This window comes from Littorina saxatilis, linkage group LG16 (genome assembly GCF_037325665.1).
Source record: "Littorina saxatilis isolate snail1 linkage group LG16, US_GU_Lsax_2.0, whole genome shotgun sequence".
NCBI lineage: Eukaryota > Metazoa > Mollusca > Gastropoda > Littorinimorpha > Littorinidae > Littorina > Littorina saxatilis.
The window spans coordinates 15,676,271-15,703,926 of record NC_090260.1 but is presented as its reverse complement, the minus strand read 5'-3'; the positions used below and the strand labels follow the sequence as shown (position 1 = coordinate 15,703,926).

The window sequence follows — 27,656 nt, the reverse complement described above, 5'->3', positions numbered from 1 at the left end:
GAGGCGACCAGCATTGCAAGAGCAATTGCATTCAATAAGCACAATGTTGGTACCTTCTTTGAGAAATTGAGGCGGCTGTACCAAGAACACACCCTAACGCCTGAAAGAATGTACAATGTCGATAAAACCGTGCGGCACTAACCAGCTCCCAGAGGCCTCAGAAGGTGGTTGCCGAGGCTGGTTTCAAGCAGGTCGCAAAACTGGTCTCGCATGAGCGTGGAGAGACAGTTACGATGCTGGGCATCATCAACGGCATCGGGAACTGCCTGCCACCCTGCCTCGTGTTCCCAAGAAAGAACTTCAAGAACCATATGCTCTTCGGTGCACCACCAGGCACCCAAGGCTTTTGTAACCCAAGCGGGTGGATGACGCAAGATATCTTCGTGCAGTGCCTCCACCATATTCAGAAACACCTTCGATGCACGGTGGAGAACAAAGTCCTTGTCTGTGACGAATGGAATTCGTGCATCGACTCCCTCTCTCATATTAATCGAGACTTCACTAGTTGCGTACACAAAACGAGGTTAAATGACCGAGACTACGTCATGACGACACTGTATACATATGACGTCAACGCTCGCGCCATTAGTCCAAACCAGCGTACAAGACAAGAATTTGTTTATCTTCATGGAAAGAAATTTAAACGAAGAGAGCAAAAGAAAACAGCGTGCATTGGTATTAATTCGTGAATATGAACTGTACATATATTCAGTTGAGGTTGCTAGGATGCAATGCTCTGACCGTTTCATTGACTCCAAGATGGCAGCAATCAACGAAGCCACGTAGATTGCACTAGCATATGTTTCACCTTCCGTGGACGGATTTCCACATTTTTGCGATCTCCAAAGGTCCACTAACCGCAGGTAAAACACGCTAGTACATTTTAACATTATTGATTCACAGGAAAACACAGGTATTGTTCATTTTTCCATGTGTTTGTGTCAGTCTGTGAACTCTTGTTTCTGTGTTTGTTTTAGAGAAACAAATTGAATGATATCAATGGAAATCATACTTGATAATAACAGATATTGCACGTGTGTGTTGCAGAAGGTGCAAGTGTACAGGGGTGTACAATGCTTGTGTAAATGATGTCGTGTGAACACTGTGGGAAGGGCAACGTCAGCGGTAACCACGGAAGGAACCACCAACGTCCCCAAGTGTCACCCAGATCGAGTTTATCATGATGAGTAGACTACTTTATATTTTGTGAACATTAACACACCATCACGTCTTCATTTGTGTAAACCGAAATACATTTTCAACGAGAAGAAGAAGTACGTTCCGCGCTTCGATATCAAACGTCTACGCAACAAGAAGAAGAAAGACAATGTTGTTACGTGTGTGTGAAATCGCACCAGCGAAATCATAATCTATAAAACTTTCATTTGAAGATTCTAAGAGAAAGGGATTGATGTCTGCAAGAATGATCACGTGCATGTTTTTGAAAGTACAGAATTATTAAATTTCTTATTACTTCTTTGCTCTTGTTTCTGTTAAACATTGATCAGCCCTAGAACGAGAAGCAGACGTCACAATAATAACCCCATGGATCAAGATAATGATCCTATCGCAAGTAGATAATTATTCATCGTACGACGCTCTGCTCATATAATCTGTACCGTGGTTGTCCTTGTCTCTATCTTTCTCCTCTATTGGGATCGCCCAATATCCTTTCGTCAAGTCTAGCTTTGAAAAGTATTTCGCTTTTCCTAAACTTTGAAACAGATGGTCGACATCGGTGATGGGTTCAGCGTCGAACACTACCACGTTGTTCAGAGCTCTCAGATCAGAACAGAAACGGTACTTTCCGTCCTTCTTCTTTATCAAGACGATGGGAGAGTTGTATGGAGAGTTTGCAGGTTCGATGACATGCAACTTCAGCATTTCTTCAATTTCCTTTTCGACAGTTTCTACCATGGCGTGAGGTATGGGTCTGGGTTTCACAAAGACTGGTTTCTTCTCTGTCACTTCAATGGAACATTTTTCCAGGTTCGTCGTCTTTGGAACATCTGTTAAGAACTCTTCAAACTCTTCACAGATCATCTTCGCCTCCTTGACCTTTGCCTCGTCCAATTTCTCGTCGAAATGGATGTTCTTCACATTTTCGGTTCTTTGAGTTTCTAGGAGGGGTAACATCTTCTGAGTGTCATACTTGAAAATGTCATCGTCCATCGTGTTGTCCTTTTCCATGACAACAGCCACGACCTCTTCTCCTCCGTCTTCTTCATCACTTTCTTCTTCGTTTGAAGCAGGAACACTCGCTTGGGCAGATGAACTGGGATTGGGAGTGGCGGAACTCAATTCCCGTTCTTGGTACTCCTTGATGAGGTTGATGTGGTAGATCCGTGTTCTTCTGCCAACTTGGATCTTGTAGTCGAATTCATTCAACTTTTCCACAACCTTGTAGGGACCTGACCATGTAAGTTCCAGCTTGTTGTTCTTCACAGGGCGTAGAAGTAGAACCCGTTTTCCGACTTCTAGCGTCCTTGGTTTCGTTTTCTTGTTGAAGAAATGGGCTTGCTTGCTGGCCGCTTTCTTCAGGTTCTCACGTGCCACGTTGCACGTTTCTTCTATTCTGTTCCTGAGGTTGACTACATATTCCGCTGTAGTCTTCTGCTCCCCTGAGATTTCTTCTTCGGTCCATGTTTGGCGCAGCACTTGCATGGGTCCTTTGACAGATCTCCCATACAGCAGCTCAAACGGCGAAAATCCCATGCTTTCTTGTGGGGCTTCTCTGTATGCGAACAGGAGGGCGGGGATAAACGTGTCCCATTCCCTCGGTTGATCGATCGCTAACTTTTTCAGCATGCTCTTCAGTGTGGAGTTGAACCTTTCGACCAAACCATTCGCTTGAGGGTGAAACGGTGCAGTCATATGGTGTTTGATGCTGAGAAAGTCGTTCACTTCTTTCATCAGGTGGCTGGTGAACTGTGTGCCTTGGTCCGTTATCACTTCATCTGGGATTCCCAATCTAGTCCACATCTCCCAGAGAGCTTCAGCTACGGTGTCTGCTTGGATGTTTTTCAGGGCTACGGCTTCGGGGTATCGGGTAGCGTAGTCAACAGATACCAAGATGTATTGTTTCTTGCTCTCCGACATAGGTTTGACCGGGCCGATGATATCCACCGCAACTCTCTTGAAAACTGAACTGATGGGTGGCATCCTTCCCAGAGGGACTTTCTTCGTCTGACTTTTCGGTGCAGTTCTTTGGCATGTATCACAGGACAAGCAATACCTACGAATGTCTCCTGCACACCCTGGCCACCAGAATTCTGCTCTAATTCTGTCAGATGTTTTTCTTTGACCTAAGTGTCCTGCCATGGGGTGATCGTGACCAAATGAAAGAACTTTGTTCCTGAGTTTCTTCGGAACGATTACTAGTGAACGGTCGTTTCCGTGGCGATCTTTCGTTGTTCTATACAGGATTTCTTTCTTGTATGAATACCGTATCCCATTGATCCCTTCTGGAGAGTTGGCAAATTGCCTGATGGTCTTCAACGTAGGGTCACTTGCCTGTTCTCTCTTCAGATCAGCTGGCGAATACAGTCTTTCTTCTTCCTTGACTCCCTGTTTGTGACTGCAGCTTGGTTTCTGGGCGTCTACTGTCGCTTGTGCTCTCGTGGTAACAACAGCTGCTGTCCCAGGGTACCACGCTGGGTCTCGAACAGGATATGTGGGAGTCAATTTCTTCTCTTTACCTAGTCCATACCATTTACCTATGAGGACAGGGTAAATTGGGTCGTCCATCACCGTTACTTCTGTCTCGGAGTCAAAGTAGGGTGAATCGATGTGCACTACGGCGGTGTGGTACATCTTCTTGGAGTCTTTCTCTGCCAGAGTAGTCTCCTTCATTTTCGCTGAATATGCCTCCTTTGGCACAAACTTCTTGCTGACAATGATACCAGTACATCCAGTGTCTCTCAAAGCGTTGACAATTGTTCCATTCAGCTTCACTGGTACCACTTCGGCACATTTCTTTTCCTTGCAATTTCCGCAAAGTTTTTCTAAGAGGATCGGTGTCTCAAGTGTATCTTTCTTCGATGAAACTGCACCTGCTGTGTCTCTCTTGTTTGGACAGAAACGAGAGACATGCCCTTGCAATTTACAAATGAAACAACATCCAGATGCTCGCAGTTTCTCTCTCTCGGCGTCACTCAACTTTGCCTTTAGAGTTTGATTTGCGGGTTTTGTTGATGGAGCAGCTATTCTTGTTTCTTCTTGGGGAGAACGACGTTTTTCAGGCTTGACGTACGTTGATGAAGTTTTGACGTTCGATCTAGATTGTTGATATGTGTTGGCTATCATCCCAATCTCTTTGGCGCTCTTAGGGTCTCTATCCCTAATGTGAACGGCGAGGTCAGGAGGAAGGGTGTCCAACACCTGCTCACGGACCAACAAATCTTTGAGATCTTTTACATCTTGGTCGCATTCTGCTAATTCCACCCATTTGTCTAGATACCGTTCTAGCTTCGTGATGTGCTCTTTATACGTGTCAGTGGCGCTTTTCTTGGTTTGGCGAAACTTCTTTCTATAATCTTCGCTAGTGAGTTGGAAGCCCTCATACAAAGCGTGTTTGAGAGTGTCGTAGTCATTAGCGTCTTCCTCGTTCAGCTTTGAGAAGATGACTCTCGCCTTACCCTTCAGAAAGTACACTACACGTGAAGCTTTTGCTGCATCACTCAGGTTACAGTCTCGAGCATAATGCTCGAACTGATGGAACCAGCTCTCGATGTCATCACGGTCGTCTAGAAAAGGAATCTTGGGCTTGAAACCATCATCTTCGCGAATACGTCCTGGCGAGTTGTTGTTTCTGTTGCCCTCTTGGTTGGCGTTCTGGATTTTCAACTGTTCCAGTTGGAATTGTCGTTCAGCGTCACGTTCTAGCCGTTCAGCATCACGTTCTTCGCGATCAAGAGTTTGTTGCTTCTGATTAAGAACAAATGCACGCAACTCGGCTCCTTCTAACCCCAACAACTGTCCTTCGGCCAATAGCTGTCTAGTCAACTCTAGCGGATCTACACTTGTGGACTGAGACATATTTACAGGTGACACGTCCGTGCACGCCTGTGGATCAACCTCTTCGTCGTTACGGTTGCTGTCAACTTGAAGAGAGAGATGAACACTCTCTTCTTCGTCAGCAGGAATTGGTAACGAGTCTATCACCTCTTCCCGATCGTTACCGACAGTAAGGGTTTTTCTTCCCTTCTTATCTGTGGTCACTATGGGGAGAGATTTGTCGGCCGGCTGTTTCCGTGCCAACTGGGCTGCGATGGTGGACTTTCTAAAATTATGAGCTGGGGAACTGTCGTCACTCATAAGTCACCTCGCGTATTATTCCAAAACGTACAAAATGTATGTTGCTCAAACACCGTCGAGCTACTAAATTTCGGATCAAATTACAAAAAGAAACAGTCGGGCGGCGCCTTCGTGCACAAAATGCAAGTCCTAGTTTAGCTCTACTTCTACTGTACTTTGAAATAATTCTTCAACGTATGTTACGTTACGTTTCCACACAACCACCCAAAGAGTTATGTTTCCACGTTCTATCGTGAGTCAGTTTACTTCTATCTACCAACGAGAACTTACACTGTAAACTTTATTTGACTCTTTCTGGCGAAAAGATCAATCTTTCACTCGATCGAACGTTGAATATACAAGATGTATCAACTCAACTGTCAATTCGCATCATTTACTGTGTAGATTAATTTACAGCCACTTCTACAGCAAGTAAATACGACTGATATCCACAAGTCGATTATATAGGGCTTCACAGGGAAATACAGGTATTAAATCCTTACCTCTTAGGTACCTGACTCCCACCAACCTCCCGCGTAATTTAGAACAAACTAAGGGGAATGATGGTTCCGATAGTACGTGCAAGAATACTATCACACTGATGAATTGGAACACCACAAATAAAATTGGGAGCTAACAAATCAAAAGTGGTCTCGCTAAATATTGATTTTTTAACGTGTCGTTTCAGCTGACAACACTTTTTTATTTTACCGTGTGATAGGGCACACGTTGAGTTATAGATCTGTGATAAGTAATATAACTAAAGGTAAATAAATAAAATTATATGATGAGACGATGGCGATGAAGTACGAACATATATACAATACAAATCGACATGCAGGAAACCTACAGCAATTTTGAAACGAGAAAAATTTGGAACGGCTGGATCGAAAGTAAAACGTTGATTCAATATCCCGTGACTCGAGCCCCCATTGTGACGTCTGCTTCTCGTTCTAGGGCTGATCAATGTTTAACAGAGACAAGTGCAAAGAAGTAATAAGAAATTTAATAATTCTGTACTTTCAAAAACATGCACGTGATCATTCTTGCAGACATCAATCCCTTTCTCTTAGAATCTTCAAATGAAAGTTTTATAGATTATGATTTCGCTGGTGCGATTTCACACACACGTAACAACATTGTCTTTCTTCTTCTTGTTGCGTAGACGTTTGATATCGAAGCGCGGAACGTACTTCTTCTTCTCGTTGAAAATGTATTTCGGTTTACACAAATGAAGACGTGATGGTGTGTTAATGTTCACAAAATATAACGTAGTCTACTCATCATGATAAACTCGATCTGGGTGACACTTGGGGACGTTGGTGGTTCCTTCCGTGGTTACCGCTGACGTTGCCCTTCCCACAGTGTTCACACGACATCATTTACACAAGCATTGTACACCCCTGTACACTTGCACCTTCTGCAACACACACGTGCAATATCTGTTATTATCAAGTATGATTTCCATTGATATCATTCAATTTGTTTCTCTAAAACAAACACAGAAACAAGAGTTCACAGACTGACACAAACACATGGAAAAATGAACAATACCTGTGTTTTCCTGTGAATCAATAATGTTAAAATGTACTAGCGTGTTTTACCTGCGGTTAGTGGACCTTTGGAGATCGCAAAAATGTGGAAATCCGTCCACGGAAGGTGAAACATATGCTAGTGCAATCTACGTGGCTTCGTTGATTGCTGCCATCTTGGAGTCAATGAAACGGTCAGAGCATTGCATCCTAGCAACCTCAACTGAATATATGTACAGTTCATATTCACGAATTAATACCAATGCACGCTGTTTTCTTTTGCTCTCTTCGTTAAATTTCTTTCCATGAAGATAAACAAATTCTTGTCTTGTACGCTGGTTTGGACTAATGGCGCGAGCGTTGACGTCATATGTATACAGTGTCGTCATGACGTAGTCTCGGTCATTTAACCTCGTTTTGTGTACGCAACTAGTGAAGTCTCGATTAATATGAGAGAGGGAGTCGATGCACGAATTCCATTCGTCACATTGTCATTCTAGACAATCATGTATCCCACATCTCAGTGGAAGCAGTTGACTACTACAGAGACAACGGCATTGTGCTGTTGAGTCTCCCTGCCCACTGTAGTCACAGGCTCCAAGACCGTCTTTAGCCCGCTGAAGAAGCAGTACAACGCAGCGATCACCTCATGGATGTACAACAACCCTGGACAATGTCAGACGATCCACGACGTCGCAGGAATCCTTGGCACTGCATATAACCGTGCCTTCACAATTCAGAACATCCCCAGTGGTTTCAAGTCCACGGGCATCTGCCCACTGGATACCGAAGTCTTTTTAGAAACCGACTTCTACCAAAGCTACATCAGCGACAAACCCTGTCAACAATCAATCACTCCCATTGAAACTTCAACACAAGCCGCCCAAAACGCTGCTGTTGACGGTCCACCTGATCCAAGCGCTGCTGACCGTCCACCTGATCCAAGCGCATCTCGTTCCCCTGACTCTGTTCTGATCTGCTCACCTGAAGTTATCAGGCCATAGGCTACCCAAAGGCTACCCAGCAGAGGAATGCCGAATGTTGACGGACACACCAGAAAAAGCAGAGATGGAAGCGAAGAAGAACAAGTCGCGTAAGGCGAAAATACAACATTTAGTCAAGTAGCTGTCGAACTCACGGGATGAAACTGAACGCACTGTATTTTTTCACCAAGACAGTACAGCTTCGTCAATCCCCGCGTGAAGAAAATCGCTCACCTCCCACGTGCAAAACGTAGTGATATTGACACGCCAGATTAGCGCGGTAGCGTATTGTGCTAAGCAGGAAAGCGCGCTTTTCTGTATTCTTGTTAACTTTCTGAGCTTGTTTTGAATACAACCTATCATATCTATATGTTTTTGGAATTAGGAAATTATCACGAATAAGATGACATCATTTTTGGATCGATTTCTTACATTCTAATCGTAAGACTAATATTCTATTTTCGTTAATTGTGATAACATTTTAAGAGTAAACATGACATATGTATATATTTTTAGATTCAGAATGTGATGAAGAATACGATGCAATCAATTTTAAATCTGTTTGCGAAAAATCGATTTTAATGACAACTTTAATGAGCAAACTCATCAATTAAATTTTAAGCCTCCAAGCTGAAATGCAATACCAAAGTCCGGGCTTTGTCGAAGATTACTTGGCCAAAATTTCAACCAATTTGGTTCAAAAATGAGAGCGTGACTTTGCCGCCTCAACTTTCACAAAAAGTCGGATATGACGTCATCAAAGACATTTATCAAAAAAAAGAAAAAAACGTTCGGGGATATCATACCCAGGAACTCTCATGTCAAATTTCATAAAGATCGGTCCAGTAGTTTAGTCTGAATCGCTCTACAAACACACACACACACACACACACACACACACACACACACACACACACACACACACACACATACACCACCACGACCCTCGTCTCGATTCCCCCCTCTACGTTAAATTAAAACATTTAGTCAAAACTTGACTAAATGTAAAAACTGACTCAAGTGAGCGGACGCGCTGACACGGACACACAAGCAGATAGACACACGCAAATACTAGGCATGCACGCATGGTACCCTGGGAAGTAAACGATAACACTGACAAGTATGCTCAGTCTGATCATGCAGGCGACCACAGCATTATGACTAGGCCCTACATTTTACTGGTACAATTTTTTCAAAACACTAATATGTTCGTTTTGCAACTATTATGAGAAGCTGAATACTCACGCTTTCCATACAAACAACCGAGAAAGGTCAGGGGTGATGAAACTAATTAGTGTTGATATGGCAAAGGGTTGCTTAAAGCTTCACTCCGCCTCACATGGTGATGAGGTTTACAGAACGATGGAAGCCTTTCAGTCACTAAAACAGCAATACTAACCTCAAGAAACACATTCGCAATAGCATTCAACACCTTTAACTTTTGAGCTCGAGCGCTTATTTCTAATGGCCAAAACATTGGCCATTCAGTGATTTGATAGAACTTTGCTGCCGAGTTTGTTGAAAGCTACTCGGCACTCGGGATTACCAAATGTTACTTGACATTTGACTGACACAGATCGACACATCCATTGCCGTTTCCGGCTTCAAGACCGCGCTGTCGATATAGGAACAATGACTGTCACACAGTCTCAATCTGTGTCAAATGTCAAATGTCAGATGTTGGTCAACAATACAAATAACACTGATTTATGCGTCGATCGATTTTAGTTAGAATTCCTTTTATTTAAAGCAAGCACTCTTTTTTAGTCTCGGCCAACCGCTAATATATGAGCTATATAGTTAGTCTCTGACGTCACATGGCTCAAAGACCGAAGAGCTGTACGTTTATCAGTGTATAAAAATCCAGTGTTCACTGAATCGATACATACTATACATGTAGTACGCTTCAAGTCAAGTTATTGCTCTAAAAAAAATGCCCAAATTTATCTCGCCGCTTTGGGGGAGGGGGGAGGGGGACTGGGAAGAGATGAAGTAACAAGTCGCGTAAGGCGAAAATACAACATTCAGTCAAGTAGCTGTCGAACTCACAGAATGAAACTGAACGCAATGCCATTTTTCAGCAAGACCGTATACTCGTAGCATCGTCAGTCCACCGCTCATGGCAAAGGCAGTGAAATTGACAAGAAGAGCGGGGTAGTAGTTGCGCTAAGAAGGATAGCACGCTTTTCTGTACCTCTCTTTGTTTTAACTTTCTGAGCGTGTTTTTAATCCAAACATATCATATCTATATGTTTTTGGAATCAGGAACCGACCAGGAATAAGATGAAAGTGTTTTTAAATTGATTTCGACAATTTAATTTTGATAATAATTTTTATATATTTAATTTTTAGAGCTTGTTTTTAATCCAAATATAACATATTTATATGTTTTTGGAATCAGAAAATGATGGAGAATAAGATGAACGTAAATTTGGATCGTTTTATAAATTTTTATTTTTTTTTACAATTTTCAGATTTTTAATGACCAAAGTCATCAATTAATTTTTAAGCCACCAAGCTGAAATGCAATACCGAAGTCCGGGCTTCGTCGAAGATTGCTTGACCAAAATTTCAATCAATTTGGTTGAAAAATGAGGGCGTGACAGTGCCGCCTCAACTTTCACGAAAAGCCGGATATGACGTCATCAAAGACATTTATCAAAACAATGAAAAAAACGTTCGGGGATTTCATACCCAGGAACTCTCATGTCAAATTTCATAAAGATCGGTCCAGTAGTTTAGTCTGAATCGCTCTACACACACACACACACACACACACAGACACACGCACATACACCACGACCCTCGTCTCGATTCCCCCCTCTATGTTAAAACATTTAGTCATAACTTGACTAAATGTAAAAAGGTGGCCAAGAAACCTCGAGCTGTGCCCAAGAAACCTCGAGCTGTGGCCAAGAAAGCCAGAGCTTCAAAGAAGCGTTTGTTCAGTGAGGACAGGCGGTGGACTCTGCAGGGATCGTATCACCAATCATCGGAAATCTTCAATGAAGACTCACGAAGGCGTTGTTTTAGCTGGTACAAGGTTCTTAATTTCACACACACAAATTCATATGTCCCACCCTGCCCCAAGCAATGTCCCATTCTGCCCCGTCATGTTCCACCCTGCCCCACATTTGTTTGCGTTTTTAACTGCGAATTCTCCTGAGTCGGTTAAATAAATCTATTTTTTGTTTTCTTTGTTTTGTGGCAAATTCAATAAAGTTTCTAATGACACCAGTTTTGTGTTTTTGTCTTTAGTATTGAATGAGATATTCTAAAAAAGGATTTTTTTGTCCCACCCCACCCCTCCCTCCCCTATGGGTTCAGTCCGTTTCCCAACAGCAAGCGCGCAGCAGGACCCAGCAAAGTGAAACATTATCCCACCACCATTCCCCACGCCTCCCAGTAATTTGACCTGTGTGGTCAATAGCAGGATGTGTCCTATCCTGTTTCACTCAGTTATCTTTTTATGTTTATTTTTCAGGGGCCCCTTCGTTGTTTTATCATGTAATTAATTGTATTTGTCAATGTTCTCAATGATACTATGTTTTGATATTATGTTGATGGGAAAATGATGTTCCCTTGTGAAACAATTTATGTAGATGAGTCATATCGTTTCTTGCTGACATGAATCACTTACATGAATAAATGGCCCCTTGTTTTGTTCCCCCCAAAAAACATTACATCCTTGTGTGTGTGTGTTTGGGTTTATACTGTGGTGTTTGGTACAGCTGCGGAGATATACATATATCTATATGTGTGTGTGTTGTGGTGGATGTATGTGAGAGTGCGCGCGTAGCGGAGAGAGGATGGCAGAATTGGTGCGGGGATAGGGACGAGAGGGGGGGGGTGGGGGGGGGGTGAGAAGCGAGTAAAGTTTAACCTAACTGTCAACTGGTGTATTGTAATTCAGAAACGCTGGGTTTAGAACGAAGCACATTCTGTGATTGGTGTTCAATTCTTGATGAACACCAACGATCCCATGTTGAACACATGCTTAGGAGGCGCATTTATACACGTTTAATCAGTCTTTGTTATATAGTGGTGAGAGTAATTTGTAAGTGCCCGGTACTGTAGCATTAGCAAAACAGCGAGACCATAGTTGATGCGAAGATATCAATCACATGACGTAAATAGATGTACGTGGGATTTCTTTTGAAAACGTGAGTTTATTCCAAACACTGCTATTGGATGGGAAAAATGTTTTGCCTTCCACCAATCACACGAAAAGGAGAAACAAATATGTGAAAACATTCAGCGGGAGCAGAGAGATGGTGATACGGTAGCACGTGTTTGTTTTACGTGACCCTGACAGGTCAGTGAACTGAAAGAAGTGTGTCAACAGAACGGAATCATTTCGGCCTTGTTGCAATCGCACGAAAGCAGGAACAAGTTCTTTGGCAGATTAGAATACATTAACTTTGACAGACTCCACTTGAAGACTGTCGGGGATGATCGTGGAGTAACGCTCCACAAAAGCCGTAGTGCAGGCCAAGCGAACGAAATGCATGTACTGGGGGACAACCACCCCCCCCCCCTCATCCAATGCCACACAAAAACAATCTAACAGAGTCTACATCTGTTGAGCGAATTACTTCATATTTGTGTACCGGGTGACCCCAAATAAATGCCACCCTCGAAAATGCTAATGCCTTCTTTATGTGTGCACCGACTTACTTCCTATTTGATGTACATTATCTACATCTTAGGCCTGACCAGAGCTCAGAGTGACAAGGATTGCAGAGTTGAGAATGTTGGTAACAATGTCAGAATTGAGGACGTGTGCATGGTACGTTCCTCCTTGACCATAACAATGAATTTAATTTTAATGTATTTATATTTAATAATGGACACATGAGTGCATGTATGTGGATATGTGTGTGAGGGTGCGAGTGTGTATGGTTTAGGATATGTGTGTGAGGGTGCGAGTGTGTATGGTTTAGGATATGTGTGTGAGGGTGCGAGTGTGTATGGTTTAGGATATGTGTGTGAGGGTGCGAGTGTGTATGGTTTAGGATATGTGTGTGAGGGTGCGAGTGTGTATGGTTTAGGATATGTATGTGAGGGTGCGAGTGTGTATGGTTTAGGATATGTATGTGAGGGTGCGAGTGTGTATGGTTTAGGATATGTGTGTGAGGGTGCGAGTGTGTATGGTTTAGGGTATGTATCTGCGGGTGCGAGTGTGTATGGTTTAGGATATGTATGTGAGGGTGCGAGTGTGTGTGGTTTAGGATATGTGTGTGCAGATGAATTCTATGTGTTTATTTATACGTTTTGAGAGGGATACAATATCTGTGTATACGAGCCAAAAGAAATATTTATTTTGTCTCACATTCAGATAATAAAGTTGTATTAAATTGAATTGAAAATGAATTGAATGAAGACCAGAACGCTGTTAACATTGGAGCTACTCTCGCTGTGTTGTGATCATGGTATCTCCCTCGTTCTCTGACCATGACAATGAAGACCAGAACGCTGTTAACATTGGAGCTACTCTCGCTGTGTTGTGATCATGGTATCTTGTTCTCTGACCATGACAATGAAGACCAGAGCGCTGTTAACATTGAAGCTACTGATCTCGCTGTGTTGTGATCATGGTATCTTGTTCTCTGACCATGACAATAAAGACCAGAGCACTGTTAACATTGGAGCTACTATCGCTGTGTTGTGATCATGGTATCTTGTTCTCTGACCATGACAATGAAGACCAGAGCACTGTTAACATTGGAGCTACTCTCGCTGTGTTGTGATCATGGTATCTTGTTATCTGACCATGACAATGAAGACCAGAGCACTGTTAACATTGGAGCTACTCTCGCTGTATTGTGACCATGGTATCTTGTTCTCTGACCATGACAATGAAGACCAGAGCGCTGTTAACATTGAAGCTACTCTCGCTGTGTTGTGACCATGGTATCTTGTTCTATGCTGACCATGACAATGAAGACCAGAGCGCTGTTAACATTGGAGCTACTTTCGCTGTGTTGTGATCATGGTATCTTGTTATCTGACCATGACAATGAAGACCAGAGCACTGTTAACATTGGAGCTACTCTCGCTGTTTTGTGACCATGGTATCTTGTTCTCTGACCATGACAATGAAGACCAGAGCGCTGTTAACATTGGAGCTACTCTCGCTGTCTTGTGATCATGGTATCTTGTTCTCTGACCATGACAATGAAGAGCAGAACGCTGTTAACATTGGAGCTACTCTCGCTTTGTTGTGACCATGGTATCTTGTTCTCTGACCATGACAATGAAGACCAGAGCGCTGTTAACATTGGAGCTACTCTCGCTGTGTTGTGACCATGGTATCTCCCTCGTTCTCTGACCATGACAATGAAGACCAGAGCGCTGTTAACATTGGAGCTACTCTCGCTGTGTTGTGATCATTGACGAGCCGCAGGAGCGGCGAGTCATCTGGTCTCGGCTCGGGAGCTGTCTGTGGGGGCTGCGTGCTATAATTAGCTGACCTGCTGCGCGAGCAGTCACTGCAGAGTTTTGAGATAACTTTGTAACACGTTTTATTTTATGCTCCTCAAGAATACAACTTTGTGCAACGTGCCACGTAAAACTACATGCAACAAGGATTCAGTAGGTACCAAACATGCCTTGGTCAGAAGTAGAATGTAAATGAATCTTTATAAAGAAGTAGGCTACTTCAAACGACAGCCACAGCCACGGTTGGGTTCACGGCATCAAACCGATGCGACTCTCCGTCATATCATACACGTAATCAATTACATAGATGACTAATAAACATGTAAACTACATGTATACGTCTATGGTCGGACATAAGAAAGGAGAGCTTCCCCCGGGCCTGTGCATGTGTTGTTCGTTGTGCGTGTGTAAATGTACACAACAAACTGACCACAAAACTGAGACAGACCTCTTTCGCTTCAGTCTTGCAGAATGTTAAGACGAATACAGGTAGAGCGTGCATTATACTAACTGCTTGGTAAAAGTATCAAACGTTTCTTTTTATAAATAAGTGGCAGACTTACAGAATTACTTTGCTTTCAACTAACAAGTTACATGATGGTAGTCATGATACCGATTTTGAAAACAACTTTGAAGAAACACAGCATGAAGTCATGGTTCCTGTTGATAACTCAGCATTTCAATCAAACTCAAAGTCTAATCAAGATGAAGATGTATTGTTAACATTGCATGTTCACAGATCTAAACATTCTCCTGTGAGTATATATATATATGAAATTGAACTGGGAGAGGAAATGGCTTTTCCCTGGTTATTTCCGAAAGGAAACAATGGTTTTAATCATCCAAGACAAACTAAAATAATGTTATCTATGTACCTACCGAATAGAGTGTACAACAAAGACAACCGATTCAGAACAGACATGATGTATCTTCTTCAATCAGCTGTCGCATTTGATGAACTTCTTCTGAAACAAGCAGCTTCTGTGTACATGAAAATTACATCTCCTTTTGCGACTGGAAATAATAACAGAGTGTGTGCCAAAGATGCTAGAAATCGTAACATCTCATTGCATGATACTTCATACATGTTCATGAAAAGTATACCAGGAACGGCTGCATATTTTCGCAATAAACTGTATGATTTGCTTGCCATGTTTGGTAGTTTGGGACCACCAACACTGTTTATGACATTATCTGCTGATGATCTTCATTGGCCTGAAGTTGAAATGACAGCAAAGAATGTTTCTTATGAGGATGCTTCTTCAAAATCTTCTTTTGCAAAAACTGTCATCCAAGATCCTTTTATGAGTGCAGTACATTTTGATCGTCGATTTCAAAACCTCATGAAACATATTATCTTAGGACCTTCTGAACCACTAGGGAAAGTTGTTGACTATTTTCATCGTGTGGAATTCCAAAATCGTGGTAGTCCCCACATTCACATGTTTTTATGGATTGATGACTTTCCCCAAAATGTGGATGAAACAACCAAAGCCTTTTTGATTGATTACATTGAAAAGTGTATTGTGACAGATTTTCCTGACAATGACGATGCAGAACTATTCAAATTGGTTGAAAGAGTTCAAATTCATTCTCATACATCTTACTGCAGTTCACATTTTAAAACCAGTTGTCGATTTGGCTTTCCAAAACAAACTTCTTCAGAAACAAAAATAAACACAAACTTTGAAATCAATGATGATTCCAAGGGCAAGTTTTATGAAAGCAAACGTTCACCACAGGCCCGATATGTCAATGCTTACAATCCTGTCATTTTAAGACACTGGAGAGCGAACATGGATATTCAACTTATTTGCAATGCTGAAAGTGCTGCTTATTATGTTTGTGCATACATATGCAAATCTGAGCCTGATGACTTGAAAAATGCATTGGGGAAGCTTATTCAAGAGATGTCAGACCAGATTGAATCAGTTTCAACGTTTCAACGACTGATGAAGATTGGTAACTGTTTGTTACAACATCGCAGAATGAGTAGCCAAGAAGCTTCATATCGTCTTGGCAACTTTTACTTAGTCAAGTCTAGCAGAAAAATTATATATGTGAACACAAGAGTTGAAGAAAAACGCTTCAAGCGTCTGAAAACCAAATTAGAATTGGACAACTTATTGGATGAGAGCACTGACATATTTGTGAACAACATTGTGGACTATTACCGACACAGGCCAATTGAACTCAAGCACAGGAGTTTGTTCTTCTTTGCTTCCTGGTTTGAAGTATGTCCAGCTCCACAACAAACCATTTCTTCCAACAAATTCAGACTTCAGAGAATTGACATCCCTACCTTTGATAAATGGTTAAAAAAAGTGAACAACTGCTTGCATTTTAAGATTTCCATCTTTTCCAGCACTTAGTGAGGACAATTTCTTTTGTATGCTCATGCTGTTATATCCACATTATTCTGAGAGTGAATTACTTGCACCATGTTTAACATTTAAAGATTCATTTTCTGAGAAACGTTCTCGTTTTGACACAGAAATTGATTGGACACACTTCTCACTTACTGATCAAATTGAAACCATTATCAGAAGAAATTATTTGATTTCTTTCTATTTCATAAGTCGAGTGCATATGATTTCGGCTCGTGTTCATCGTGAGATGGACTTAGTTTCTTGTGGTATCTTGTTCTCTGACCATGACAATGAAGACCAGAACGCTGTTAACATAGGAGCTACTCTCTCTGTGTTGTGATCATGGTATCTCCCTCGTTCTCTGGCCATGACAATGAAGACCAGAACGCTGTTAACATTGGAGCTACTCTCGCTGTGTTGTGATCATGGTATCTCCCTCGTTCTCTGGCCATGACAATGAAGACCAGAACGCTGTTAACATTGGAGCTACTCTCGCTGTGTTGTGATCATGGTATCTCCCTCGTTCTCTGGCCATGACAATGAAGACCAGAGCACTGTTAACATTGGAGCTACTCTCGCTGTGTTGTGATCATGGTATCTTGTTCTCTGACCATGACAATGAAGACCAGAGCGCTGTTAACATTGGAGCTACTCTCGCTGTGTTGTGATCATGGTATCTTGTTCTCTGGCCATGACAATGAAGACCAGAACGCTGTTAACATTGGAGCTACTCTCGCTGTGTTGTGATCATGGTATCTTCCTCGTTCTCTGGCCATGACAATGAAGACCAGACGGGTCTTGCCTTTTGTGCTTTGGTTTCTTTTTTTGTGGGGCAGCGTGTTAGGCGGTCGGGTTGGTCAATGTCTTCTGAAAAGATTTGATTAAGGGGAAGGGTTTCCATGTTTCTGAACACTACTCTGTTGCAAGTAGATTATTTGTAACCATAAAAACCCCACATTTCTTCCGGAAAGTATCTTAATTACCTCTACTTAAAATCTTCCGACGTTTTAATAGCAAATTTGTCTCTCTACTAACCCTCTAACGCTGTAGGATGTCCGCCTGATTGTCCTCACCCGGTACCCCCCCCCCCTATCCACCTCCTCTCATCCCTCAAGCTCCCCCGCCCCGCCCCGCCCCGCCCCGCCCCCGCCCCCACAAGAATTATAACTTGTTTAAATTTAGGTGATCAAGATTTTTTAACAAGATTTAAGTAATTAAGGAGAAAAGCAAATAGCACTTTAGAACCGACTTCATTGTGATTGTAATAGACCCAAACGAAACTAGTTTTAAGCATGGAGAATGCCATGGAGAGAAAGGGAGAATGTACGTTCTGGCTCACCGATTCCGACAGACCCTAAATATTAACGCAAAATAGGCTTCTGGACTAAACTTTTACTAAAATGAAACATGCGACAAAATCAGAAAAATACTGCATAAATCCATACAAAAAAAATACAGTAAAGTAAGGTTGTTTTGAACCAATGCCGGGTCTGTCGGAATCAGTAACCCAGAACGTACATTCTCCCTTTCTCTTATGCAACATTCTTAAGCTCAATACGCTCTCTCATTTACAAACTTTACTTCATATGTTCTTTCACTGTTAGAATTATATCTGATACATGCAATGTGACTGTCTAAACGAATAGTTAACTCTTTACAAGTGATTCTATTTTTACTTTTTCTTCCCGTCCTATTTGAATCCCCTTTTTTAAAAACTGCTTTTTCAGATCTTCTATATCGATTGGCTTGTTATATTCAGCTCGTGTTTTTGTTTGAATACTTGCTTTCTTACTTTTGTAGTCATCAAAGTCTGTTTGTATCTGTTTGAATTCTTCGTCAGAAACTTTTGAATCTTCAAGTGCTTTACTGATAGACAGTTTTAGGCTAGACAATTTTGATGATGCAAGAGTGGAAATGGATTCGTGTTTTTCAAGCTTTTTCACAATTTTTTTCATTATAGCTGATGCTATAAATGATAAACCACCAACTGCTGCTGCGACACCACCTAGGATTAGAGAAACTGGAGTCCCTACTCCGGTAGCTAACAGAATTGTTCCCGTTACACCTGCAGCTGATGCAAGGATAGTAGAACCAGTGCTGGCATTAGAAAGGCTGTTGTAAGTTGTTGAGTACTTACGTCTAGCGCGAGAATATTTTTCTAATTCATCTTCTAGTTGTTTTTGTATATTACTAATGTGTGCCAGTCTGAATTGTTGACTTTCTGCTGCACTTTCATCAATATTAGGATAAAGCTTCACACTGCTAGTCATCTTTTAATGCAAAATATAAAATATTTATCTTAATTCTCACTGGCCAGTGTTTCTGCTAAGCTTTGAAGCTGTTCATTGCTTAACACCTTATCTGTATAGTAGAAAGCAATCAAATCAAGATAAGTAAGATTAATACTTCTTATTTCTGTTAAATTATTTATATCTGCGTTAACAACAACATTTTGGTTTGACGTCTGTTTTTTTATTGTGTTAGAATCCTTTTGAACAGCAATAAATACTCTGACTTCTTCAACATTTAATGGTCTCCAGTTGAGATTTATTCCTCTCATTAGAACAGTGTTTGTGGTTTCTTCCCTTTTCCTGACAACTATATCAAATATCATAGTTGCATTCTGCCCTATTGGAAGCTTGGGTATAAAATCGACAATGGTGTCAGCGTCCTTTTCAACACTTTGTTTTCTGTGAATGAGATAGTTGTTCTTATGGAAAGGTTTAACTGCAACTTCTCCCCTGCTGTTAATCGCAGGAACAAGGCTAACAATTAGTGGTCCAGCATTGATTGACTTACGGAATGTGTCGTCTTTTCCAACAAGAGTGTATGGACTCACAAGTTCAAACTTCATTTCCCAGTCAATCTTTTTCATAACAGGACTAAGTACCCATTTTTTATTCTGATGTTTCCACATGTAGAATGTGTCATCGACAATTGGATCAGGTACATTAACATCACGGATTTGACCTAGTTTGAGGAATCTTGGTTTCTTTTCATCGTCGATTTCCTTTCTCTTGTAATGACCAGTGTCTGTAAACTCGAATGCATACACTGCACCAACTTCAGCATTGCTCTCAAAGTCGATAGCGTCTGCTAAATCTTTCAACTCTATAGTTGAACATGCAACAGGATAAGCTATTGTAGGTCCACTCGACATTTTAATACTCAATATTTTATGGAACTATTTCCAATGTAATGTTAAACAAACAATCAACTGGTTGTCCACTTTGATTTTTCAGATCAATGTGTAGGAATTCATGACACCCTTCCTCCAAGTCCTTGAACTGAAGTGTCTTAAATGTTGGCACGTGCATTTTACAAAAAGAGGCATCACTCGGTGGAAGAATTCTAAGCAGATCAGAACGCTGATCATTAAACAGATTATAGGATGTGTTAAGCTCTCTCATGTGAACAAACAGTACACTGTTAACATCCATGTCAATGGGACGTGTTCCCTTGTATATTTTTGTAATTCCAAGCATATCAAGGAGTTTGGTTGGAAACTCAATGTTTACTTCTCTAGTTTTGGGCATAGTAAGAGTAGCAATGAGACTTGCATGATTTAAACTCGCTGTAATACCTACTGGAGCAAACAATTCTTTCTCTAAAGTGCAGAAGTCATAGTAACCATCTTCTACAGAATGTGTTTTACCATTAATTCTAACCCAGTTGTTAGCCTTTTTTTTACTGATATTATACCAAGTAACCTTGTACATAATTTCATGCAGTGCAACTTTCATTCCTCCATTTTGATTGTTGATAGGGTTTGCAAGTTTAACTGGCACACTAGTCTTCACATTTGTTAGTGTGATAAACATTTTTTATTCAACAACAAAAATGATTCAGTATAAATTCAACAAAGACGTTAAATACAAAACTGGACCATATTACAATCCAAAGACTATTTCTTTCCATGAGTTGGACTTTGCTGTAACAGAAACAGAATCCATTCGCGTTAAAGTGCCTGACCCATTCCATTCTTACCTAAATCCCCCAATCAAAAATGATAGTGTTCCAAAGATGTGGAACTCTCACCCAATTCAGTTCTATCAGAATCAGTTAAACTTTGCAATATTCTGTGCAACCACAGGATGTGGAGTGTCCTATGCAGACCACATGAATAATTCAAACTTACTGACAAAGTGTGTGTACACATTTCACGTTTACTATCAGTGCAGGAGAATCTTGTCTGAACTTCAGGCACCAATGCCGCATGAAAAGAGCTGGAACCCATTCAACAATAGGATAAACATGAAAGTGTATGAGCGTCTCTGCAATGAATTCAATATAGATTTTAAGACCGACTTTAGGCAAAAGCAAGACAAAAACCATGGCATGGGAACACTATATTTATGGGGTGTCCACAGGAGGTATAATTTTGATTACTGGCCAGGTCATACATCTTTTTCTTCAAATGTGCAGGTACAGTTAGGATCAATAGAACAACAGCACCACAATGCATGGACTACTTTTATATTAGACACCGGCAAAGGTTTCACTGGATCAGGTGTTGAAAGGATCAATGAATCTATCCGAACATATGCGTGGTGCTTGCTAGGCTCGCAGGCACAGACACGATCAAACATAATGAGAACAAGCACAGGGTTTGGTGCACAGAAACAGTTGTTATCAAATTTAGAAGATGTCATAAACTCTGCAGTTGATCTGCCTTCCAGCATCAAAAGGTATCAAGACTCTCTCCGTTATGCAAAATCAAAAGTTGACTTTGCTGTTGGTAACTGCCTTTACATGTTACCTTCTGATCTCCAGCTGCAGATTGGAACAATAACAAATTATAACAATGAAATCATTATTGCTAGTGACACCCAGCCGCTTGGAAAGGGTGAAGAACTGAATTCAGAAATCAGAACGATGCTACAGCCATATCACAATGAACAGAAACAAAGCGTGACAAGTGAAGATCACGCTGCAGGTGAAGATCATTCTGTCACTAGTGATGATCAAGCTGTTAGTATTAGTGATGATCATGAATCGCAGAAGACTGCTCTAGTAATTGGTGGAGTGGGTGTAGGCTTACTTTTGCTTTATTCTCGTTAGCAGAACACCTGCAATTAAAACTATTAGAGTCCAGAGATGTTCAGCCATGAAACCAACAACTTTACCTGCAAAAGATAACAGCCAGCTAACAATTGAACCAATGATTCCTGGAAGTGCATCCAAAGCTTTTGCTGCTAGTTTCTTTAATAGTTCTGCAATGTGTTTGAGTTGTTTCTTTACCCATCCCGGATCAGATGGAGATGAAGGTGGAGGTGGAGGTGGAGGTGTGACAGTGCCACCTGTGAGTGTTAACACTAATGTGCTTATTGCAAATCCTAACGCAGTTAGTATACTAGCTATTGTGATTCCCTGCTCTCTGAAAAGCGTTCTAATTCTTTCAGCAAGAGTTGTGTCTTCGTAAAGGATTCTTTGAATTGTATTTTTTATTCTGCTGACCTGTGTTCTCAGTTGTTCTCTATTATTACTTAGAACTTCTAACCTTATGGCTTTCTCCTCCTGCAAATCTTTTAAACGCTTAGAAATTCTGTTTTTTACTTCTTGTTCTAGGTTCAAATCATCAGCATCAGCAAGTTTTTGTTTCTCTTTGTTTATATCTTCATCCAGCTGACCTAGTTTTGACAGATTATTTGCTATTTCACCTCTGATGGTTTGTAGTGATTGATTAAGGGCTTCTATTTCTCTCATAGGTAATAGTTCATGTGGAGTCTTCAGTGAAGTTTCCTCAGAAAAAGAAGTCTCTATCTCTTGTATAAGTTGATCAGCCTCATCTGCAAGTTTATTAAGATCTTGCAATGGAACAGATTCTATTTGAGTAGCAGTTGGTAGTCCTAGTTCTGCTTTTTGAAGTAAGGAAACAACATGGGAAGGTGATGACCGTGTGCTAGGCACAATATCTAATTGCCTAAGTCGATTAGCAGTAAGTTTTTGTTTTAGTGAAACTTTTGATAGAAACTTAGCAGGATTAGATTTATATGTAAGTTGGACTTTTTCTCCTTTATCGCTAGTTGTATATAAATGATTTGCTTCCATTTTGAACTGGTTTGGATCTAAAACATCAGGTTCTTCTCCTAAACTTTTGTAGAAATCTCTAACTTTACCTTCCAGAAGTTCATGTCGTGCCACCTCATAATGCAGTGAATGATGGTAGGGAACCAAAGGGATTGCTTCGCTCATGTCGTCCGCTGGCTCAAATAAATCTTCAAATCCACCTTCTGCCATTTGTAACTTATTTTTTATTTTGAAAATAAAAAAAGATGGCACAATCGTTCGGTTCTGTTCTTGATCCTTACAGAAGGCTGAAAGAACCTCTCGGGGTAAAAGGAATAAGGCAAACAGTTATAGTTACAAATAATCCTTCTACTATTGATCAGAATGAAATACTTACTGTTAGGTTTCCTAATCTAGGTAAGAACGATGTTATTGTACCAGGCACTGTAAGACTATCATTCAAATTAGAATTAGAATCTGGCTCAGATGAAAATAGGACTTTGGCTTATAATGTAGGAAGAGCAATTGTGAGGAAGATTACTGTCAAACTGGAAGGGCGGGAAGTGATGTCATTGAATAATGCAGATGTATTTTTAGTTTATGCAGATAATTGGTTAACTGACAATGAAAAGAAAAACAGAGTGTTTCAAGGGATTCAGTCAGACAATGGGATAAAAGTTAGAATAGGAGCAGGAGATAAAGCTGACAATAACAAAAAAGATAACGCTGTCAATGTTGCTTTTGGAAACAAATTTTGTATTCCACTTGACTTTGAACTCATAAATTCACATCCTCCCTTCTATCAAGGAGCATTGCGTGACAGGCTGTCATACGACCTGACTTTCAATAGTTATGATCGTGTTATGCTTTCACAAGACCCGGAAGCAAAGTATAAGGTGTCTGGAATTTCTTTAGAGTTTGATGTTGTAAACCATCCCGAACTGGCTAGACTTATAGAAAATCAGTACAGTTCTAAGCTGCCTATCTATTATGAAAGAGTGTTGAATCACAGTACACTTTCAAAAAGCCAGGCTGATCCAATCTGGAACATTAACTTGAATACACCAGCTAGGTCAATGAAGGGAATACTTATGTTGTTTGAGGAACCAAAAGATTCATATGAAAGGCAAATAGAAAAGTTTTACAATCCACTAATCAATAGAGTATATTGCACAATTGAAGGGCAGCCAAACCAAATATTTGCATCTGGCATGCTGCCATACCAACACTATGATGAAGCAAGAAAGTACTTTACTGGAGGAAGATTGAAAGACCCAACATCTGATCTTGTGGCTAAAGATCTACATTTACACGGTGTTGGCGTAGAAGATTTCTTGACAAATAAATATGCGTTATGGCTGGATCTTAGAACAACTGACGACAACAAACTGCATGGAAGTGGAAGGCGAATTGAAAACGGATCAGAAGGAATCACAATACAAATTGAAAAGGAAGTAGGGAGTAGTAGTAAATCAGTTAAGATCTACGTGTTTGTTGTGTCAGATGCGCAGTTAAACATCTCTGAAAGCAGATTACAGGATATTGTTTATTGAACGTGTTAAAATGAAGTATCTAGATTTTCTTCCAAAAGATCCACACTGTTCTTTGATTTGTGGGGCAACAGGTTGCGGCAAAACAAGATATGTTTTGGATTTATTACAGACTGTTTACATAAATCACTTTGAACACATAGTCATATTCTGTCCAACCATAAAGCATAACAGAACATACAAGGAGAGAAAATTCATATGGTCTGATCAAAATATATTTATTGTAAATCCTTCTGATCGTCTAAATGTTTGCTTGGAGCATTATTTCGATCTTTTTCAGAACACACCAACACTGTTTATTATTGATGACTGTGCAGCAGAACGTGACATTGTTAGAAAGAAAAGTGCACTAGCAAAGCTTGCATTCAGTGGACGACATGCATTAATATCAGTTTGGATATTAACACAAAAATACAATGCAGTTCTGAAAGACTTTAGAGAGCAACTCAAAACAATAACATTGTTCTATTCAAAGGACCGTGACAGTTTTGAAGAGTGTCTTCGAGAAAATGATGTCATTGAAAACAAACAGGAGAGAGAAAGAATAAAGAATAATCTGAAATCTTCTAAGCACTCGAAACTGGTTTTAAAAACTGATCAACCAGTTCAGTATGTATGTTTGTAGAAATCCTTGCTAAGTTCTTGTCAAGTTCTTACTCAAGTTCTTGTCAAGTTCTTACCAAGTTCTTACTCAAGTTCTTACACAAGTTCTTACCCAAGTTCTTACTCAAGTTCTTGTTAAGTTCCTACCTAAGTTCTTACTCAAGTTCCTACCTAAGTTCTTGTTAAGTTCCTACCTAAGTTCTTACTCAAGTTTAATTACTAGATTTTAATTTTATTCTGCATCAAAATAAAATGAACTGTGATGAATTGCTGATGCAGACTGCTACAGATATTGAAATCTGTGACAGTAGGACTATACCTGATAAAAAAGAAAGATTGTATTCACTTGCTGTTTGTGGAAAAACAAAACACTACCTTGGGCAGCAGTTAACTGTGGAAGAAGTACAACATCTTTCCTCAGAAGATATAGAAAAGTATCATGGACGGTATGAATCAGTGCTTGGTTCTAAGATGGTTAGAAGTATTGGACAGACTGTTATAGGTTTGTACACAAAGATTTTTGGACATTTTACACCTCTCGACTCGGAGGAAGACTTAACACATGATCTAACTCATGACCCTGTTGTTTCCAAGTCCCTCGAATCTCTTGCCTGTGGCCTGTATTATCGATTTGGTGCTTTATTAGTACCATTTGTTGCTGGATTAATTACTTTCAAACACATTAATTTTCAGAATAAAAAAGATGACAGATCAGTTGAAGCAGACAGTGGAGCAGACGAAAATACCAGAAGTGAACACAGTGACAAAGAAACCTGGTAGAGTAGAAGCAGGAAAAAAACTAGCCGAATGGAACAGACAAAAAAAGTTAAATCAAAAGGCAAAGCAGAACATTATGTCTGAGGTTGAGCAGACACCAAACATTCCTGAAGTGACTAAGGTCACACAAACTGATCAAGAATTAAAATCTTCATTTCTATCATACAGAAAAGTAGCTGTAGCAGCTGTTGTTGGAGGAGGTGGATACTTGCTTTACAAACTTTGGCAAGGCAAATATAAAGTGTCAGAAACACCAAAATCAGAAACACCAAAATCAGAAACACCAAAACCAACAAACAAAGCAGTACAAACAATAAAAAAGCCCACAGTAGTACCTGCAGTGGATTCATTTCATATGGAATAATTTTAATATTTTAATTTTGATAACATAAAAATGAGTTCTGAAAAGACAATAGTTAATCTAGTTTATCACGCTGCAGTGATTGGAGGCTTGAGTGTAGGTTACACAATGCTGGGTAAAAGTCTCCTCAGAATGAAACCAGCCGACTTGGGAAAGTTAGACTTCGAAGACGGTGCTAAACTAATTGGTGTTGTGACAGCTTCCTTTGCAACAAAAGACTTCCTGGTGAAGCAAGGAATTATTCCAGAAAATATAAACATGTAAGACAATAAAATGGCTAGCTTGGTTATGATGGTGGGAGGTGCGATTGTAAATGCGCTTGCATTTTCTGGCAGCAACTATTTGTTTTCTAAACTGCAAAATGGTGAAGAGAGGGAAAGGCACAACAAAGCCATGGAACAACTGGCGAAAGCACAGGATGAATACGAGAAGAAACGAATTGCGCAGTTAGACTTTATGAATGATAAACTCAGGCAGCAAGGACATGCAAACAAAACCTTTGCCAATGTTGATGCAGCCATTCAAGAATACTATCTTGTAACTGGAAAGAAAATGAAGACAAGTGCTCCTCCAAAACTGGGTGACTTTTATCAGCCTTCAGAAGAGCAGAAGGTGGGCGAGATTGTTTTCATTGTTATTGGTATGGCTGTTGTTTACTTTATTGCGCGTGCTGTCAAATCTTAATATTCTGTCATTTAAAAAACCATGAGTGATGCTTTGTTATCTAAAATATATTATTCCCCAAAAGGATACTGGAAAGGAAGAACTGCTATTGACAAGCTCAGTGACGCAGCAGGTGTTTCTCAAGATATAGCAAAGAAATGGTTGTCAAAGCAGGCAGTTTGGCAGATCTATTTACCTGCACCAAGAAAAATTACACGACCACACTTTGTTAACATTAAACCGAATGACACTCATCAAATAGACCTGCTGTATTTACCGCATGACACAGTCAGAAGGAAGAAATATAAGTATGCACTGACTGTAGTTGATGTTGCAACAAGATACAAAGATGCTGAACCGTTGACAGAGAAAAGTGCTATAGCTACAGCTGTTGCCCTGCAAGAAATTTACAGACGTGGACCACTAAAGTATCCCAGAATGATTCAGTGCGATGATGGTAAGGAGTTTAAAGGAGCTGTCAACCAGCTTCTGTTAAAACATCATGTTACAGTGAAGAGAGGTATTCCAGGAAACCACAGGTCACAGGCTATTGTTGAGAGCTTTAACAAACAGTTGGCAGAAAAACTGTTTTCATATCAGTACCATCAGGAATTTTTGGACACAGAAAGTAAATTTCGTAACACTGAATGGGTCAAAAGATTACCATCAGTACTTAGAGCAATGAATCTGGAGGTATTTAAAGCTACAGGGTTAAGACCAGTTGATGCAATCAAACAGAAAACAATACCTGTTGCTCCAAAGTCAACAACACCAGTGGCATTACTACCTTTCAATCAGAAAGTCAGATATTTATATGCACCCGGTGAAGCTGAGGGTGACAGCAGGAAGCGTGCAACGGATCCAATCTGGAGTATTGACATTCATGAAATCAAGAGAGTAGTAGAGACAAATCCACCTATATATTACTTGAGAGAACCAGCACCGCAAAGAGCCTTTGTAAAAGAGGAATTACAATTAGTTCCACGTGGTACAAATGTTAAATGATTTTTTATTTCAGATTTTATAGTGTTAACAAAAATGGAAGCTCTGAGAAAGAATTCTAAGCAACTTCA

The 27,656-nt window shown here is 40.5% G+C and overlaps 1 protein-coding gene, 1 long non-coding RNA gene and 1 pseudogene across 6 annotated transcripts in view; 2 read left to right on the top strand and 1 right to left on the bottom strand.

Annotated features, from left to right (window-relative positions):
- LOC138950502 (uncharacterized) overlaps positions 1-27,656 on the top strand; it is a 252,255-nt gene that overhangs the window by 125,984 nt on the left and 98,615 nt on the right. The window lies entirely within an intron of this gene.
- Positions 234-8,470, top strand: LOC138951319 (uncharacterized; annotated as a pseudogene).
- On the bottom strand, positions 6,283-7,288 carry LOC138950484 (uncharacterized). The gene is made up of 2 exons (XR_011450679.1): positions 6,900-7,288; positions 6,283-6,715 (listed from the first exon to the last, which is right to left on the bottom strand). It is a non-coding gene; the product is annotated as an uncharacterized lncRNA (long non-coding RNA).